Source organism: Mus caroli, unplaced genomic scaffold (assembly GCF_978045245.1).
Source record: "Mus caroli unplaced genomic scaffold, Mus_caroli_1 scaffold_14, whole genome shotgun sequence".
Taxonomy (NCBI): Eukaryota; Metazoa; Chordata; class Mammalia; order Rodentia; family Muridae; genus Mus; species Mus caroli.
The window spans coordinates 24,246,695-24,264,436 of NW_028227269.1; the positions used below are offsets into that span (position 1 = coordinate 24,246,695).

Sequence of the window (17,742 nt, forward strand, 5' to 3'; positions counted from 1 at the left end):
TGAGAGTGATCCTGGTGTGCTTTTCTGTTTTGTCATAGACTCTGTGATTGATTCGTCGAGGAGAGGGTTTATTTGGTTCATACTTCCAGTTCATTGTAGCTGAGGGCAGTCACGGCAGAAACTCAGGGCAGAGCCCATGGAGGAGCGCCACATACTGACTAGCTCCCAGTGGTTTGCTCAGCCTCTTTTCTGTTTGGTAGGTTGGTTTGGTTTATTGTTGTTTTTTATTAATTAAGTCACTTATTCAATTTACATCTCAGTAACAATTCCCCTCCTCTCCATCACCTCCTCCCCTTCTCTGTGAAGAGGGAGGTCCTCCTGGGTATCAACCCTTCCTGGAACATCAAATCACTGCAGGACTAGGTGCATCCTCTCCCATTGAGGCCAGACAAGGTAGCCCAGTGAGGTGAATGGGATCCAGAGTCAGGCAACAGAGTCAGAGACAGCCCTGTTCCAGTTGTTGGGGGATCCTCAAGAAGACCAAGCTGCACATCTGCTACATATATGCAGAGGGTCTAGGTCCAGCCTATACTTGCTCTTTGGTTGGTGGGTCAGTTGCAGGGATCGGTCTACTTTCTTATACAAGCCCAGATCAACTGCCCAGGGGAAGATGCCCACAGTATACTGCACCCCCACACACACATTAATCATTAATCAAGAAAATGCCTCAGACTTGCCACAGGACAACCTAATGGAGGCAATTACATCACTCCATGTTCCCTCTTCCCAGGTGATGCTAACTTGTGTCAAGCTCACAAAAAATACCAGCCAGTGCCAAAGCCAACAAAACCCTATACACCCCCATCATAGAAACCTGCTTCCAACTTGCCCTAGGGAAGCTCACCTTCATCCTCCTGGTGTGCTTTTGCTATTCAGTCATTTGTCTAAAAACCCCGAGCATGAGATATACATGTAAAATGTCTGTTGGTAAATCCCCAGCCTTGCTTCATCAGGGTTCATCATGTGTGGTGGATTAAATATGCTTGACCCATAGAAAGTGACACTATGCAGAGGTGGGTCTTGTATGAGTCAGTGAGTCACTGTGGGGAGGGGCTTTAGGTCCAGCACTTAAAGCTCTACCCAGGGCCTTAAAACCCCTCTTCTCCTGGCTGCCTTTGGATCAAAATGTAAAATTCTTGGCTCCTCCAGCACTATGTCTGCCTGCATGCAGCCATGCTTCCTGTCATGATGATAATGGACTGAACCTGTGAACCTGTGAGCCAGCCCCAATTAAATGTTGTCCTTTATAAGAGTTGCCTTGGTCATGGTGTCTCTAATAGCAATAAAACACTAAGATACCATGGTATCCTTTTCCTTGATCTATGAAGCCAGGAATCCTGGTTTTGCCTAAATGGGAATCCCTAAGGGAATAGAAACTTTCTAGGTTCCTGCACAGAGACAGAATAAGGGCTGGGTCTCTGTCCCTGTCACTGATGACAGGACTCACACCCAAGACCCCATAATATTGTACATCCTCTCTGCTTTACACAGGCTGTCTAACACAATGTGAATATCTTTAACAATATCAAGAGCAAAATCAAGACAGGAAAAGGTCCTCCCCTGGGTGTTTTCAATCAACAGTTTGCTGAACCCAAGCAACGACACAGGAAGCCAACTACAAAACCACAATTAGAAAAAAAAAAAGGTCAAGAACCAAAACCAAAACAAAAGTCACGTTCTTTGTGAGTTATGAGTCTTTCCCTTGGCATAGTTTCCATGTTGATAAACCGTATTTTACATACAAGCCTGTCTCACAATTATTTTCTCTTAATAATCTAAACATTTTCCCAGGGCCACAATCTCTGAAAATCTTATCTAATTAGTGAATGATGTTTATTTAATCACATTTAAATATTTTCCACTTGGAGCTACTACATTTTAAAAAGAAATGAAAACATTAAGCATTTGTGCGCAAATCATTTATTCTTCTCCACATTTAGCATTGTTTTCTGGGGCTGGCTGCATAGCAAAGAAAACTGATACATTCATCCTAATCTAGCCCCTCCCGGAGCTTGGGCCAAGAGATGTATTACTCTGACTAAGCCAACAAGATACATTTCCCTCCTTCCCACAGCTAGTTCATCTTTAAAAAATAAGAAGTTCCTTTCAGCTAATTTCTTAAAAAAAAAAAAAAATCTAAGAACTAATGGATTCATGTTTACAAAGAAACCTTTATCTTATCTCTCAAGGTCTTTATTATGGCTGCCCACTGCCCACGGTTACGCTGTAACTATTCCTTGTTCCTACATCAGCAGAGCTGTGCAAAGCAGACTGGGATCTGGACAGACAAAGGAAAGATCCAAATATAATTAAACCCAGACACCCTAGGATTGTGTGAACTTTAAGCGATTGTTCTTATTAGCCCATTCGCTATTGGTTTATACCTGGCGCACGGCTTTGAAAATTACCAACATATACCTTCAAGCAACACCCTTTGTAAAATTTTATACGGTGTCTCGCGTAGCTCAGGATGCCTAGAACCCACTAAGAAGCTAAGGATGACCCTGAAGACCTCACCCTCCTGCCTCTACCTTCTGAGTGCTGAGATTACAGTCGTGTGCATAGCTAGGGGTGGAGTCAGGGGTTCGATGCGTAGGGAGCACTCTGTGATCTGAGGGACACCCTCAGCCCCTTGTGGATGAGATGAGTGAGTTCCCTTCCTTTCCCTCCAAGCTACCCTTCCTTTTAGTTTCTGAGACAGGTCCAAGTTCTAAGCTCAAGCTGGCCTAAAACTCAACACTGGGGCTGGGTGAACTTGCTTCTCTCTTCCTGTCTCAGCTTCCCAAGTAGTGGGATGGCAGTCATGCACTCGGCCCAGCCAAGGGTTCAGAGAAAAGGTCAGCACATGGAAGTTTGGTTTGCAAGGTCCTATGAAAGAAAATTTTAAATGTGCCTGACACATACTTCTGCCCCTAGAGCCCACTGGCCACTCTGTCACCCAAGGAATCTGAGCTACCCCCAACTGCCTGAGAGAGACAGAACAAAACAGTATTCAGAGCCAGGATGTGCCAGACTCTTGGGGCCTCCCTAGCTCTGGCTGGACCACTAGGCAGTGCCTCATTTCAGAGGTCATGTGATCTATCTCACGGCACATGGGCTTCAGTAGGCCTCACGAGGGCTCAATTTTGTTGATGCAATAAAACATATGTGTTGACAAGAGTCCCAGCTCTGTCTCTTCATACTTCAGAACTAATAGTTTTATTTCCAGGCTCTGACAAATATCCCATTTGGCAAAGCTCAGCCACCTTGGCTCTCTGCCGGCCTAGGGAACAGAGGGATGGTGACTTCCTTCCCGTTTGTCCCTACTATGCCAGAGCCACCTGGGGAAGCCAGGAGGCCTGACTCTTGATGGAAATACGCACAGCCACTACATAGGATAGGAAGACAGGGAGCCAGGATTCGTACATCAGAGCCAGGGGCAGAGTGAAAAAGACGGAAAGACCAGTGATGGGGAGGAGTCTGCCAGGAGGCACACTGCTCAGTGCACAGGCCAGGCAAAGCCACAAGCTGCAGAAAAGCAGAAAAAATATGGGGCAGCTATGAAAGCACACACACAGATGCCGGGGAGAAGAATCTTCTCAGAAAAGAGGTCAACAGCACAGAGGTCATGGGAGGAGAGTGGAATCAGGGCGATGGAGCAGCTGGCTGGGATAACGGCTTAGCATCAGGACATGGCTATGTAGTCAGGGGCAGATGCAGGAGTGAAGCACAGGGAAGAGGGGCTCCTCCCATCAGCTACTCTGAATCCTCCACGGCTGCCATTTGATTTAGACCTAGAAGGCCGGGATAATAAGTTCCCAGCAGGAGGAAAAACTGGGACACCTGGCAACAACCTCAGGCAAAGGTGAAAGGTGGTCAGATATACATCATAGGTTGGGAAGCTTTGTTAAGGAAAAGGCTACATTCTCCACATTAAAATAATAAATAAATATTTTTTTAAAAAACTCTAGAATCCAATTTTATGCTGAATTGAATCCATTTAGTAGCTTAATTACAATAATATAGGTTGCAGGACTCAGGAGTGCCCAAATGGAACAATGTGGGTGGGAATTCACAGTGTCAAGTGGACTCATAACCTCAGTGATAACATAGGACCAGGAGCCAACCCATGGCCAGATGATCCCTGGGAAGTGACTTCTCCAGAGGGACAGGCCTGGTCAGAATGCCACGAGCTTTGGGGGCTTGCTCCTGTTGCTCTTCCACAGCAGCTGCACAGTCCAAGAAAACAGAACGCCAAATACATGTGTGGGTTTGTATTCTCTGATAGGAGGAGGAGGAGACAGAGAGGAGAAGAAAGAAGAGGAAGAGGAGGAAGAGGAAGAGGAGAAGGAAAAAGAGAGGAAGGGGGAGGAAGAAGAAGAGAAGGAAGAAGAGGAAGAGGAGGAGAATGAGGAAGAGAAGGACAAGATGGAAGAGGAAGAGGAGAAAGAAGAGGAAGTGGAAGGAGGAAAAGAAGCAAGTGTCGGGAGAGTGGATACTCTCCTGATTTTAGACAATGGATTTTTTTTCTTTCTGTGTGTGTATGTGTGCGATGTGCACATATGTGTATGTGACTTTGCATATGTGTGAGCACACGTGTCTAGGTGCATGAGCGTGGATGTATATACGAAGGCCTGTCACATGCACATGGGAAGTTGGAAGTCAGGAGTTTTCCTTAGTCGCTCATCCACTCCACTCTTTGAGGCAGGATCTCTCAATCACGCTCAGTCTAGCTGGCCAGCTCTGGGGACCCTGGCTTTGCCCTCCAACATGGAAATTATAGGCAGACTGCCACACCCACCTGGAGTCCAACTCTGGTCCTCCTGCCTATGTGGCAAGCACTTTAACCACTGAACCATCTCCCCAGTCCTATTCGTAATGTGTTTTACTCAACCCAGAACAGCCAAAATATAGTTATCTCAACATGTGATTCATAGACAAATTCCTACTTGTGCGCCACATTGTGTTTTTACACCGTTCACCCACATCCAAACAGCTCAAATAGAATGAGCCGGAGCAGTCAGCTGCCAAGATCCATAGCACACAGGCTCCGGGGCTGTCCCATCTCCTCCATCTGCCTGTGTTTGTGGCTTACAGCCACACAAGGGAGGTCCTGCCACCTAGAAACACAGCCCTTATCTGCCAGAGAGACAGGACTCACTCATGGCCAGCATGTGTCATCAATGGGTTCAGTGGAACTGCTGCTCCTGGCTGGAGCTGATTTGTTGCCGGCATCTAGGACAGAGAGGAAACACGGGCACCGTCAAAGAAGCAGAGCTGGGAGCCAATGAGGAACAAGGCCAGAGAGTATTAAAGCATTAAGAGATAAGAGTCCCTCTCTGCAGCCAACTGGCTCGCAGGAACTGCACAACTGCCTCAGAAGCAAGAGAAGCCAGGTCTTTCAGGATACATTCCCATCAGACACAGGATACTACAGTGCTGGACGGAGGGTGGGGCTCAGTCTTTGCTCAGCCTGTGAAATCCATGCACCTGCAGGCTCACCCCGCAGCTAGCATCAAGGGACAGGCTGTGGAGCTGGAGAGAAGGGATTCTGTGGGTTCCAGCTGAACAGATTTCTAGAGGGAAAGTGGAATGCAGGAAATTCCAATCATTTAGGAATTCATGCTCTGCAGACTGCAGAATATAATGCCCTACCTGTTATAGAAAGTCCTCACCAGACCTTCAGCCCCACTTCTCCGTTCCTTACCCTCCCTATAGTGGGTAAGGCTCCAAATCCCCAGAACCAAGTACTCTCTGAGAAGTGATTAACATCAAATGAGTACAAACTAACAACATAAACGAGTGCAGTGAATAGCCGAGACTCCATTTGGACTTTCAGGACTTGGGTGGGAAAAGATGCAGCTCTTAGTACCAAGTGAGTGCCTACTGCAGAAAGCCTCGTGCAGCTATTATACAGTCTCTGCAACCCACACAGGGCTTCAGACAAAGGCACAGGAGCCCTTACCACATCAAGAGTATCAAAGCTGTGCGAACATCCACCTGGATCTTGCTCCATATGGATTCCTGCTCTTCTAGAAATAACAGGTAAGGGAGGGAGAGCTGTTTACTGACACTCAGAACAGCCAAACACTGCCCTTGGTTGTGACCGGGAACTCTGTCTCACCCTAGCTTCTGGAGTTCCTGCATGCTTCCCACTTCTCTGTCTCTGCCGTGTGTTTACACAGTCTTGCTCCTGCCCAACAGCACACCAGAATCAACTGTAGTGGTTTCAGAAAACTTTGTCTCTTCCTAATGAAAGGCAGAAGATGTCATGGACATACATATCCATCAACACATACATACAAACACATACATCTACATCAACACACAGAGACACATACACACATACTCATATACAGATACACACATTCGCACAAATATCCATCAACACATACATATACACATACACACATGTACACACACATATACATATGCAGATACACACACATACACAGAAATATTCCTCACCACAGACATATACACATACAAACACACACACCCCTACTAGAAATGAAAACACAAGCCCACAGCTAAGGCCAGACATCTAAGACCTGTGTACAAGCAAAGGCCAGTATCCTGAGGACTAAGGATAGAGAAGCAAAGCGGAGAGCCTGGTTCTCAGGGACATGAGAGTAACCGCATTAGCCTCCAAGCATCTACCCTTATCATGAGTAAATATACCTGTGGGTGCAAGTCCTTGTTAACAGACACTCTGATGCTACCAAAGCACATGGTGATGCATATGAATGCACACAAGCACTAACAGTTGCTTGTGTGTGTGTGTGTGTGTGTGTGAAAGAGAGAGAGAGAGAGAGAGAGAGAGAGAGAGAAAGAGAGAGAGAGAGAGAGAGAGAGTTACTAGTTTCAATTCTGTTGCAGTGATAAAACACCATGACCTATAGAGCAGCATAGGGGAGGAAAGGGTTTATTTCAGCTTACAATTCCAGGTTACAGTCCATTACTGCAGAGAAGACACAGGCAGGAGCTTGAGACTGCTGGTCACACTACAGTTGGTTGCACGACAGAGTCACCCATGCTGCCTGCCACTACCTCCTCGGCTGACTTCCTATTCAGTTCAGAATGCAGCTCGTGAAATAGAACTGCCCACATCCGAGGTGGGTCTTCCTGCCTCAATTAACAATTATGACAACCCCCCCCCCCAGAGACATGCCCAAAGGTCATCTTGACGTACGTAATTCCTGAACTGAGACTCTCTTCCCAAGGGATTTCTCCTGGATTGTACTGAGATGACAGTGAAAACAAGCCAGCACACACACACACATACACACACACACATGCACACATGCTAGAGTGCACTTGTGAATGTCCCATCCTTAGTCTCCTCATGGTAAGATGATATCAGGTAGGGTGGGCCTTCATCCAGCTTGATTGGTCCTTATGACGACAGAGATGGCACAGAGGTAGAGAAGATGATCACCAGGCCCAGAGTGACACCTAGGCCTGGATTCCAGCCTATCACCTCTGGTTGACTCCTGCCTGCTCTCATGCTAGAAACGCAGGGAATTTTTCTCTCCTCTCTCAGCACTAAAGTACTGGGCCTGAGGACAGAGACTGGGGAAAGCCCAGAGGCAAGGGCAGAAACTGGGGAGGCATGTTGAAAAGGTAGTTTCTTGGGCCTCAAACAGATGGATTTTTTTTCCCCCGTCACATCTGGTCCCTTCACCGACCAGACTGCCTATTGCAGTTGCCTTTCTAGCCAGCAAAAACAGAATCAGGGTCTCCAGGCATACCACATCATCTCTGACCCACCCACCCACCTGAGGACTTCGAGTATCTACCCCTGGCCATGTAGCCACAAAGAAGTAAACGCTTTTGAGCTAACCAATTCCCCAACCTGGGTTGCCAAATCTAACAGGCTTCTGGAAGCTCTTGATTTGCTTTGTGGCTCAGGCTACCAAGAGGTATGGCAGAGCCATGGGGGGGGGGGGGATGTCAGGAAAAATGAATCTGTATTTCTGATCATACATGTACATTTCCAATGCACAGGTCTGGGACACACATGCCCCCATGCTTATGAGTGTACAAGTACAAGGGCACGGACTCTTCAAAGGTCACACTGTTCTTTCCCTAAGGCAGAATCTTATCTGCCTGCAGTGGTTGCTTCTCTCCCCTCAGAGGGAAGAGCACGGGCTTTCTTTCCGTCTTGGCTCTGGCAAGCACACCAGGGAACAGTTCTGCCCCCTGCTTTGGGGAGATTACTCCAGTCTTTTATCAGAAGGACTTCCGTATGTATGGGTGAGCAACTTCCCTGCCCTGCTGTTCCTAGGGTTCCCCAGCCAGGGCATCTCCTCAGCACCCTCAAACCTGCGGCCACTGAGTCAGTCCTCTGTACCAGAGCACCACACCCAATACAGGATCACTGAGCCTTTCCTCAGAGTCTCCCCTCAGGTAAGCCTGCTGAGCACAGCCTAGTTCTTGGACCTAATCTAATGTGTCTATCTCATTTTACGGCTCCTTCTAGTGCACTATGGATGGATGTCCCAGCAAGCCGACCATGCCTCTTACCTCATCTGCACCACATGAAGCCTCAGGCTGCAGCTCGGGCATTAGTCCACCAGACCCTTGCCCTTGTCAGCATGGAGTTGCCTACACACTCGCTATACCAAATGTAGTACCCGAGGGCTTCCACTGTGCATTCCGGCAGGATTCCACCCCTCACTGCAGAGCCAGTGCCCACACCCGACTGTTCCTGCTCGGAGGTGAATTTGGCTTCAGCCCAACCTTCCAAACAAAGGGCCAGCAGCATGGGGAGTGCTGAGGTCACACGAAAGAGTGACAGTAAAGCTCTCCTTCACTGACACAATATGTCCATGGAGACCCTGTAGGGCTAGACCCTCTGAATGCTGTCAATCCGTTCATAGCAGTTCATTCGGGAAGAAAGCAAGGCACCTGTGGGGTGGGTGGGGCAGACTTCCCAAATGAGTAAGTTCCTGCCTTTGTAGAGCTGATGCTTAGCAGAGGAAACAAGATACACAGATCAGTAAAATAGATTAGATAAATGCAACTGTGGGTTCTGAGGGAAAGTTGCTACAGAAGTGCCTAATGGGAAAAAATCTACCTCAGAGGAGAAGGGAAGGTAGGGGCTGGGCCTAAGGCAATGTAAGGCTAGGGAGACCTAAGCCCAGGGAAGCCTGGGCCTAGAGAGCCAGGGCCTAGGCCTGAGCCTTGACTCTGTAGTCTTGCCTCATTCTTCTCTGTGCACCTCCGTTTTTATCTCTGCAAAATGCCTATGTCGGGAGGAGTAAAGACACATTAGTGGTGCTCCAATAAGGAACAGGAAGTTATCTGAGGGCAGATCATCTGAATCTGGTCTTGACAAAAGATGGCAGCAGAAAGGTCCCAGTCGGCAGCTACTGAGAGATCTCCTTGGAGGACAGGCTGCTCAACCAAGCCTCCCAGAGGCTCCCCATCAGGCCACGGAGTTACTGGTGGTGTCTGAACAGGAGTGAGTGGACAGAATGTTGAGGGACAGCAGAGACAGATACAAAGTACCACATGAAAATTCAGTGTGGGTGCTGGCTCCCTGTGTTCCTGTTAAGAGGTCTACAGAGTGAGTTCCAGGACAGCCAGGACTAAACAGAGAAACCCTGTCTCACCCCCCCCCAAAAAAAAAGAGTGGAAATGTAGGAAGGGGGGCTAGAGATCCCAAGCTCTGAACATTTATTTCTGTGACAGGAAACCCCTCCTCTACCCACGGTCATGTGAGTACTCTCATATAGTGGCTGACCCCGACAGCAGGCTGGCTTCTTCCTTCAGGGAATGAGGGCAGATTCACTGAGAAGGGTGTGATGGGGCTCAGGGAAATGATATAGAAATTCAGTGGTTGATGCTAGAAAGGAAGTCACCTTTACATGAAGTGCAGGGAGCCCATGATGGATGTGTGTGTGTGTGTGCACTTGCTCATGCACATGTGACAATGCATGCATGAATACATACATACATACATACATGTAAGAACAGAATTTCTGAGCTACCCAGGAAACTGGCCAAGTAACAGAGTCAGTCACATTATGAGATGAGCCATCTGTCCAGGAGGTCAGGGGACATCCTAGTTTGATGTATCACACAGCTCCTTCCTCCAAATCACCTCCCATTGTGCTACCATCCCAAACCAAGCATGCCTTGACCCACAGATTACATGTAAACTGGTTCTTTGATAGCTTAACACATTCTCCCAGAAGCATAACAGTGCATAAAATGCTTAGTCTTTGGTTAGATATCAACAGCCCAGCTGACTAGCCAGCTCCATCCATGCCAGACTCTGAGAGCTTTCCAAGTTGCCCCATGTTGGAGGTTTGAATAAGAATGCCCTTCATAGGCCCAGGAAGTTGAACAATTGGTCCCCAGTTGGTGGAGCTGTTTGGGGTGGCCCTGCTGGAGGAAGTATGTCACTAGACGTGGCTTTGGTTATTTAAAGCTTCATAACTTCTTCATTTCACTTTCTCTGTTTCCTGCTTGCTGCTGAGGATGGGAGCTTCCTGCCCTGCCCTGCCCATCAAGTCTGCCACTTGCTGCTGTGCATCACGGACTCGTATCCCTCTGGAACCATAAACTAAAATTAACTCTCTTCTTTAAGTTGCCTCCACCATGATGTTTTAACACAGGAACAATTAATACGTAATACACCCACCTCAGTTGGCAAGCTGGGTGGGCCCAAGAATAAGACCCCCAAAGCCCACACTACCACACCTTCCACACAAGCTTGCTGGGAAGTTCTCAACACCCACGGGAGCTGCAGCAGTCACGGAAGCCTTCTCAGGCCACTCAGGAATAATACCTCTTGCCTGTGACAACCACACTACTTCATTGCTCTCATAAACCTGTGCTGAACTCTGACCCCCACCATCGGTGAAACTGGGCAAGAGTGAATGGCAATGAAAATACCCTGGGGAACCTTCCAGAAGGTACCAGAAGTAAAAGCACTGTGTGACAAGCAAGAAGCTTGCTTTGGACAGCTCTCCAGTGTGGGGATGTCAACCAGGTGAGCTCAGAGCCTGAGTTTGTTCTATGTTTCTATACAGCCCAAGGTGCCTCATGCCATTTCAAGTCCTGATTGGACACTGGCCTTCTAATCTACCAGATTAACAACCCGATGGCTTCTGCAAGCACAGGGCCCACTACACTGTACATTTCCAACACAGTAGACCCCACCTCAAAATCAACCTGCCCTTGTCTTTGATCCTATTTCTTTCCACTGGAGATCAAGGTCACACACTCTTAATTTTCTGCAGACTTCTAAGGTCAAAGTTCGGCTTCCACAACACGTACCCTGTGAGACTGGATTATGCTTGCCCACATCAGGTGGAAGTAGACCATACACCTTTCCTCTGGCTATGAGAACTGCATTTATAATCCATATGATACTTAATACCTACTGTCTTAGTCAGGGTTTCTATTCCTGCACAAACATCATGGCCAAGAAGCAAGTTGGGGAGGAAAGGGTTTATTCGGCTTACACTTCCATACTGCTGTTCATCACCAAAGGAAGTCAGGACTGGAACTCAAGCAGGAGCTGATGCAGAGGCCATGGAGGGATATTCTTACTGGCTTGCTTCCCCTGGCTTGCTCAACCTGCTCTCTTGAAGAACCAAGACTATCAGCCCAGAGATGGTCCCACCCACAAGGGGCCTTTCCCCCTTGATCACTAATTGAGAAAATGCCTTACAGTTGTATCTCATGGAGGCATTTCCTCAACTGAAGCTCCTTTCTCTGTGATAACTCCAGCTGTGTCAAGTTGACACAAAACTAGCCAGTACACCTACCTATGAGCAAAGTTTAATGGATATACTCCTGTCTGCTCTACTACCAGCATCAGGCGTATCGTATACAATCAAACAGGAACTGACACGTGACTTCAGCCTGGCAGGAAGCTCACTCTTCCCTGTAATACTGAATCGAGCCTATAATCTGAGAGTGTAGTTGGTGGAAACCCTCCAACTACAAAATCTTTTTGTTGTTGTTGTTGTTGTTGCTACTTTGTAACTGTAATTTTGCTGTTATGAGTTACAATGTAAATATCTGGTATCCAGGATGTCTGATATGAAACAGTCATTCTACCCCCTAAAGGGGTCATGCAGATTGAGGGCCACTGCTCTAGAGCAAGCCTTCCACAGTTCTGCTCAATTGATAAGAGGTCCTTTTAGCTTTCACAGCTATTTCAAGTGTTAGCTGTGAAGCTGCAGCGGCCTCCCCAAAGCTCACTTCTCCCCATGCAGCCTTGGAGAACAGCCACCCTTCAGAGTGAAAGCACACCTTTTCCTCGGGAAAGTTCACACAAATGGTCATATCCATAGGTCATTCTGTACTATTGATTCTTCTAGAAATCTTCTAGAAGTGCTCCTGGACCTAGGAGAACATCTGGGCCAATGCTTTACAGCCATCCCCGGGGAACTGCAGGCATCCAAGCAAGCAGATGCTTGCCAAGGTCAGACAGCTGGGTGGGATCGCGGCTGGGAACAAATGCCCCGAAGACGTGTGAACAGGGCTTCAATTAATTTCTCCAGTTAATTAAGAAAAAGTATCCATGTGTGTCAGTGATTGGGAAACCCTCCCAAGAAAAGAAGGCTAGTCTCAAATAACTTCTCCAGGCCAGAAAGAATGAAAGGCACCTTCCACAAAGACCCAGAAGAAGTACAACAATCCACCTTCCAAAGACGAGTCCACTCCACCCAGTCTCAATATGGGAACATCCCACGTGGGCAGGGCTACTGCTAAGTCAAATGGACATTCTCCCAATCAGCTAAAGATCATGGGTTCTCAGGAGAGCATTCACACCCCTGACTTATTCCAAGAAGCAAAAAGGGAAAGGGTCACTGATACTCAGGACAGATCCAGCATGTGGTCTGGGCACCTGATTGCTTCTCTTCAGCTACCGTGTCCTCATGGCCATACAGGAGGGCTGAGGACCCACCTATAGCCATGCCTCTCGGTGGCTCAGGACAGGCTCCAGCAGCTCTCTCTCTCCCTCTTTGCCACTATAGAAAGTGGCCTCTAGGAGATGTTTGAACAAAAGGAGGCAGCAAGGCCAAACTAGGAACCACAGTGGAAAAAACAGCATTCTCAGTCAGGCAACGTGGCTCCTGGCTTGGGGCCCTACGGCTGCAAGCAGGACAGCGCGTTAGCTCTGAACATGGGCAGCGCTGGGAAAACAGCGTGTGGTATCTTTTCCAAGTCTCCAGCCACAATAAGGCCCCCGGAGAAGCCACGTAGTCAAGGAACAGTTTGGAAACAGGCACTGTAAGCTTGCAAGCGGAGTTTTAAAAGACACTTGTAAAGTACTAACAGGTAACTGTCCAGAGCTTCCGCTGGTTTGTGGCCTGTGGACTCTCCTTTTCACCCGTGTTTTCTTTCAGGAATTTATCTTTCAGTAATTCCCCCTTGCCGGGGCTGAGAGGCATCAACGTGAGAACTTAGCACATCTTTAGAAAAATGAAGTCCAGGGGCTAGAGATGAAGCACAGGAGAGTGTTCACCTAGCATTCATATACACAAAGCCCTGTGTTCAAACCTCAATGATACATACACTGATTATAGCGGTCCATCCCATTCACTCCAATACTCCATTGGCGCAAACTGCAGAAATTCAAGGTCATGTTCAGCTCCCTAGGGAGTTCCAGGCCAGCCTGGGCTAGGGAGCCTACAAAAACTCACTTGGAAAAAAAACTAAAGAGGAATGTATATATCAAGTCGTTAACTCCAGAATTCAAATTGTGCTGGGTCCAGAAAAGTCCCTTCCTAGTCCAGCTGAATTATAGGCACCCATTTTCCCAGAAGGGTCACGTGGACCCCTGGAAAGTAAAATAGGTGTGTATGGCAAAGGGTGGTGTCTGACTTAAAACCCGACGGGGGCACCTGGCCCTTTAACACTGCTATAGCCACCGTGAAGCATGAAGTACTTACTGTTTGTAGTCCTCCTGCAAGACCACCCACGAGTCCCACTCAACAGAGGCCAAGTGCAATTCAAACCCCCCTCCAGACATGCTTCCCCAGCAGTCTTTAAAATGTAATAAGAGCAAAGCTGTGGAAGACACTGAAAAAAAGTAGTCCAGTACGGCTGAAGAGGAGCGAAACTTTGGCTCTTTGGGAGCCAAGGAGGCAACCCCGTGGGAACGGTTCTTCACACTCTGCATTCCTTTGCTGGTGCTTTTTCCACCACCCTGGCTACGCCCCACTGGTCATCTGATTCCACAGCCCTCCTTTAGAAAGGCCCCTGTCTCTGCCCTCTCATCGGAGGGCACCCTGACCACCTTTCCTTCTGTCTGCTACTGTGTTTATGCGCGTCTCTTAGCCGTCTAAACTACCACCCTGGCCAGGGTCATTGAGAAGGACCTGTCTCCCAGACACCACGCCTGGAAGACCCTTCCTTCCTAGAACTGTTCTAAGCAAGATTGGACTGTCCTTCTAATCCTAGGACACAGGAACCCTGGGAAGGTTTCCCAGAGCCTTGTCTAGCTCTCCTTGTTACTTGGCCTTTGACCCTGTACCAAGCAGGCTGTAGGACTGTTCAAAATAAGTATACTTTAAAGCATTCTCTGAAAAAAAGAGACCAAAACAAGAACTAGAGCAAACTTTAAGTGCGACCACCAGAGACCCGCCTAGGGTGAAGAAGTCGCCTCTTCCCGCGCAACGGCGGCGGTCAGGAAGCCTTCCGTTAGCAGGAGGAACGACAAAATCTCTGAGCTCCACGAATGGTTTAGAAAACCGGGAGCAATGCGGAGCACGGGATACGAGAGTCCTGAGGGGGACTTCCTTGGGCAAAAGGGGTGCAAGGGACACGGAGACTCCTGGGCCAGAGGCTAGCAGAGGACCATGCCCACGGCCAGGCGCGGCTAAGCACTGCGGGGTACTCGCGACTGCCACTGGCCAGAACGGACCCGACCTTCCCCACGCCCTCGCTCTGCCCATGTCCAGGTCACGGCGGGAGTCCACCCAAGGCCTGCAGACGGCCGCCCACCCGGGCCACTCCAGCTCAGCACACCCCGCGCCTGCGGCTGGAGACTTCTCCGTGGCGCGCGATCCCCAAGTGCAAGCGGCCAGGAGGACGCGGCCGTCACCCAGCGGAATCCCGGAGCATAGTCCCCATCGCCGCCCGGGAGCCCGCGGGGTCACCGCCCGGCAGCACGGGTTAGGGGGCCGAAACCAGCCCCGCACAGCCTTATCCCGCGCGGCCCGCTCGGGCGATGCCGACACAAAGGGGACGCGCGCGTCACCCACCTGGTCCCGCGCGGTCCGGGCTCCCGCTCGGCCTCTTTGCGCGTGGCTGCGATGGCCCCGCCCGGTGCCGGCTCGCGGGTGCCGCTGCCCCGTCAGCCTCTCGCGTGCAGCCCGCCCCGCAGCGCAGCGCCCTTTATGCCTCCCCGCCCTGCGCCCTGAGAACTGCGCGCGGGGTCGACGGGGCGCGAGCGCGCACTAAGCGCGGGCGCGGGAGGCAGAGCCAGTTTGCACGCCAGCACCCCCTGCCGTTCAGAGGTGCCTTGAAGTCCATGCACCAGGACCAGGCGAGCAGCCCCCAGCAATGCCAGAGGAAGGGCCCAGATCAGTTGGGGGTGGGGGGGCAACAAGGGGGCAATGAGTCCTCCTGAAATTGGCCCCCTGTTCTCAATACTAGAAGAACGAGTGCCAACAGCTAGAAAGAAATGAGTGAAAAATCCCTACCAGTCATGGGCTGGGAATCTCACCTCAGTGAGGTATCTGGGACCCTCTAGAGTAGTCTGTCTATGCAAATTACAGCAAGTCTCTGGACTTGCCAGAACCTGCCCGACAGCTATCCTGCCTGTGAGTATTTTACCATGAATACTATGAAAAGAATCATCTTTTCACCCTAACTTCTGATGATGCAAAGGAATGGGAAGAGTCCTCAACCTGCCTGGACCTGAGGCTGAGGCTCCGTGCATATATATGAAGCACAAGCCAAAGCATTTCGTTTCTTTCCCTTAGAGCCTAAGATCCACCAGTGGATGGGAATTCCCATAAGTTATTATCTTGCAATCTCTCTGGTAGTTCCTGGAAGTTCGTGTCAAACGTGCAAAAATGGGTGAACCCTTTGAGTATGTATTAAGGCTAGAATGAAATGTTCCCACAGGCATGTGTTCTGAACGCTTGGTCTGCATCTGGTAAAGACGTTTCTGGGAGGCTCTGGGAATGTCAGGAGGTGGGAGTTAACCAAGGAAAGCCCTTGGGGGGATCCAAGACACACACACACACACACACACACACTCTCTCTCTCTCTCTCTCTCTCTCTCTCTCTCTCTCCTAAGATGTTCTGCTCAAGCACTTTGGGGTCCAAACAGCTGTGGACTGCGTCCTTTGGCTGGGGGACTGGAGAGCCTCCATTTGCTAACTTAACTTCTCTGGTTTTCCCCTAGAGAATTAAAACAGGAGTAAAAGCTCTGTACCATCTACCGTCTGCTGCTACATTCCCAGGTGCATATTTGTGTTTATACATGTGTATGTGGCTGCAAGCCAAAAGTCAATGCTGGGCTGTTCACCTCTTTTTCTCTACTGTATATTCTGAACCTAAACCCCTTTAATTCATCTAGACGTGTTGGCCAGCAAGTTCCAGGAGACCTTCTGCCTCTACCCCAACCCCCATTATCCAGTGCTAGGATGTTGAACATGCACCACATCTATATTCTTACATGGATGCTGGTTATTAAACTCAGGTCCTCAGGCCTGCGTGGCAAGCACTGTAATGACCAAGCTGTCTCCCCAGCCCCTCATTCCATACCATCACCAGTTACTGGGCTGAATGTTTCAAATCTTCAAAGACTTGATAGATGTCGTGCCTCATACAAATAAGCCTAGCATTCTGAGGGCTGAGCTAGGAGGATTGCAAAGTCAAGGCCAGCCCAGACTAGATAAGTGAGAGCCTATGTCCAATAGGCAAAAGCCAAAACAAAACAAGGACACACGTGGCCTCCTAGAGCCTTGGCTTGCATCAGACTCTGTATAAACGCCTTTGTTCAAGAAAGCGCACAGTGTGAAGAATCCTAACAACAGCACTTTGTTGCTTCGGCCTCTCACTGAAAGATAGAAATAGTTTTGCCTGAAGGCCTGAGCTCTGAGAGAAATGTTTTCACACCTCCCCAGGCCTGGTTGGGGAGCAAAGTTATGAATGAAGGATTGAGAGTCTGCTGGGGGAGGGGGGCTGGAAACTCACAGTAAGTGGAAGCAGCGAGACTGAGGCTCCCCATGCTGTCCATGACACAAAGGACTGGTAACACACTGCCTATGAATCTCTGTGGGTTGGTGGAAAACCCACCCTCATCAAAATGCACAGATGACACCTCCCAGACCTTATGTGCTAACCTGTGCATTGTCACACCCGTGACCTGACGGGCTGGCTAACGCTATGTAACTATTCCTGGGGAGATGATCTGAGTCCACTACACAGGCACTGAAATTAGGATTTGCAGCAGACCACACAGCGCACTTCCAGGTTTATCTATGAAGCCTGACGAATCTGCCGTTGCTTTCCACCCTCCACCCGCACCCAGTATCTATTTACCTTGTTTTTATGTGGATTATGGTACTTACCATGCGCCGGGTGTTGGGTATTTACTCTGGAGCTTAGATCACCGCTCTTCAGGATGTCTTTCTGTGAGATCCCACACAGAGCCGAAGAGTAATAAGTGCTCAATAATGAATGAAGCTGACTCCTCTGAGCCTTTCAACAGCTAATGCCATTCTCTCCAGAAAGCTGCCTGGCTCTCAAAGCCATTCCACCCTGACCGGGCTCCTCAGT

The 17,742-nt window shown here is 49.1% G+C and overlaps 1 protein-coding gene across 3 annotated transcripts in view; it reads right to left on the reverse strand.

Moving 5' to 3' along the window:
- The window catches only part of Rnf144a (ring finger protein 144A), a 110,591-nt gene extending 93,405 nt beyond the window's left edge, over nt 1-17,186 (reverse strand). Inside the window, exon 1 of one of the 3 annotated variants that reach the window (XM_029484624.2) lies at nt 17,158-17,186. The gene's annotated coding sequence lies outside the window, so the exon portion shown is untranslated. Of the gene's footprint in view, nt 1-13,898; nt 14,032-15,212; nt 15,356-17,157 lie in introns of those variants that run through there. The other 2 variants (XM_021178953.3, XM_029484623.2) reach the window with 2 other exon arrangements.
- Nucleotides 17,187-17,742: the final 556 nt, after the last annotated feature.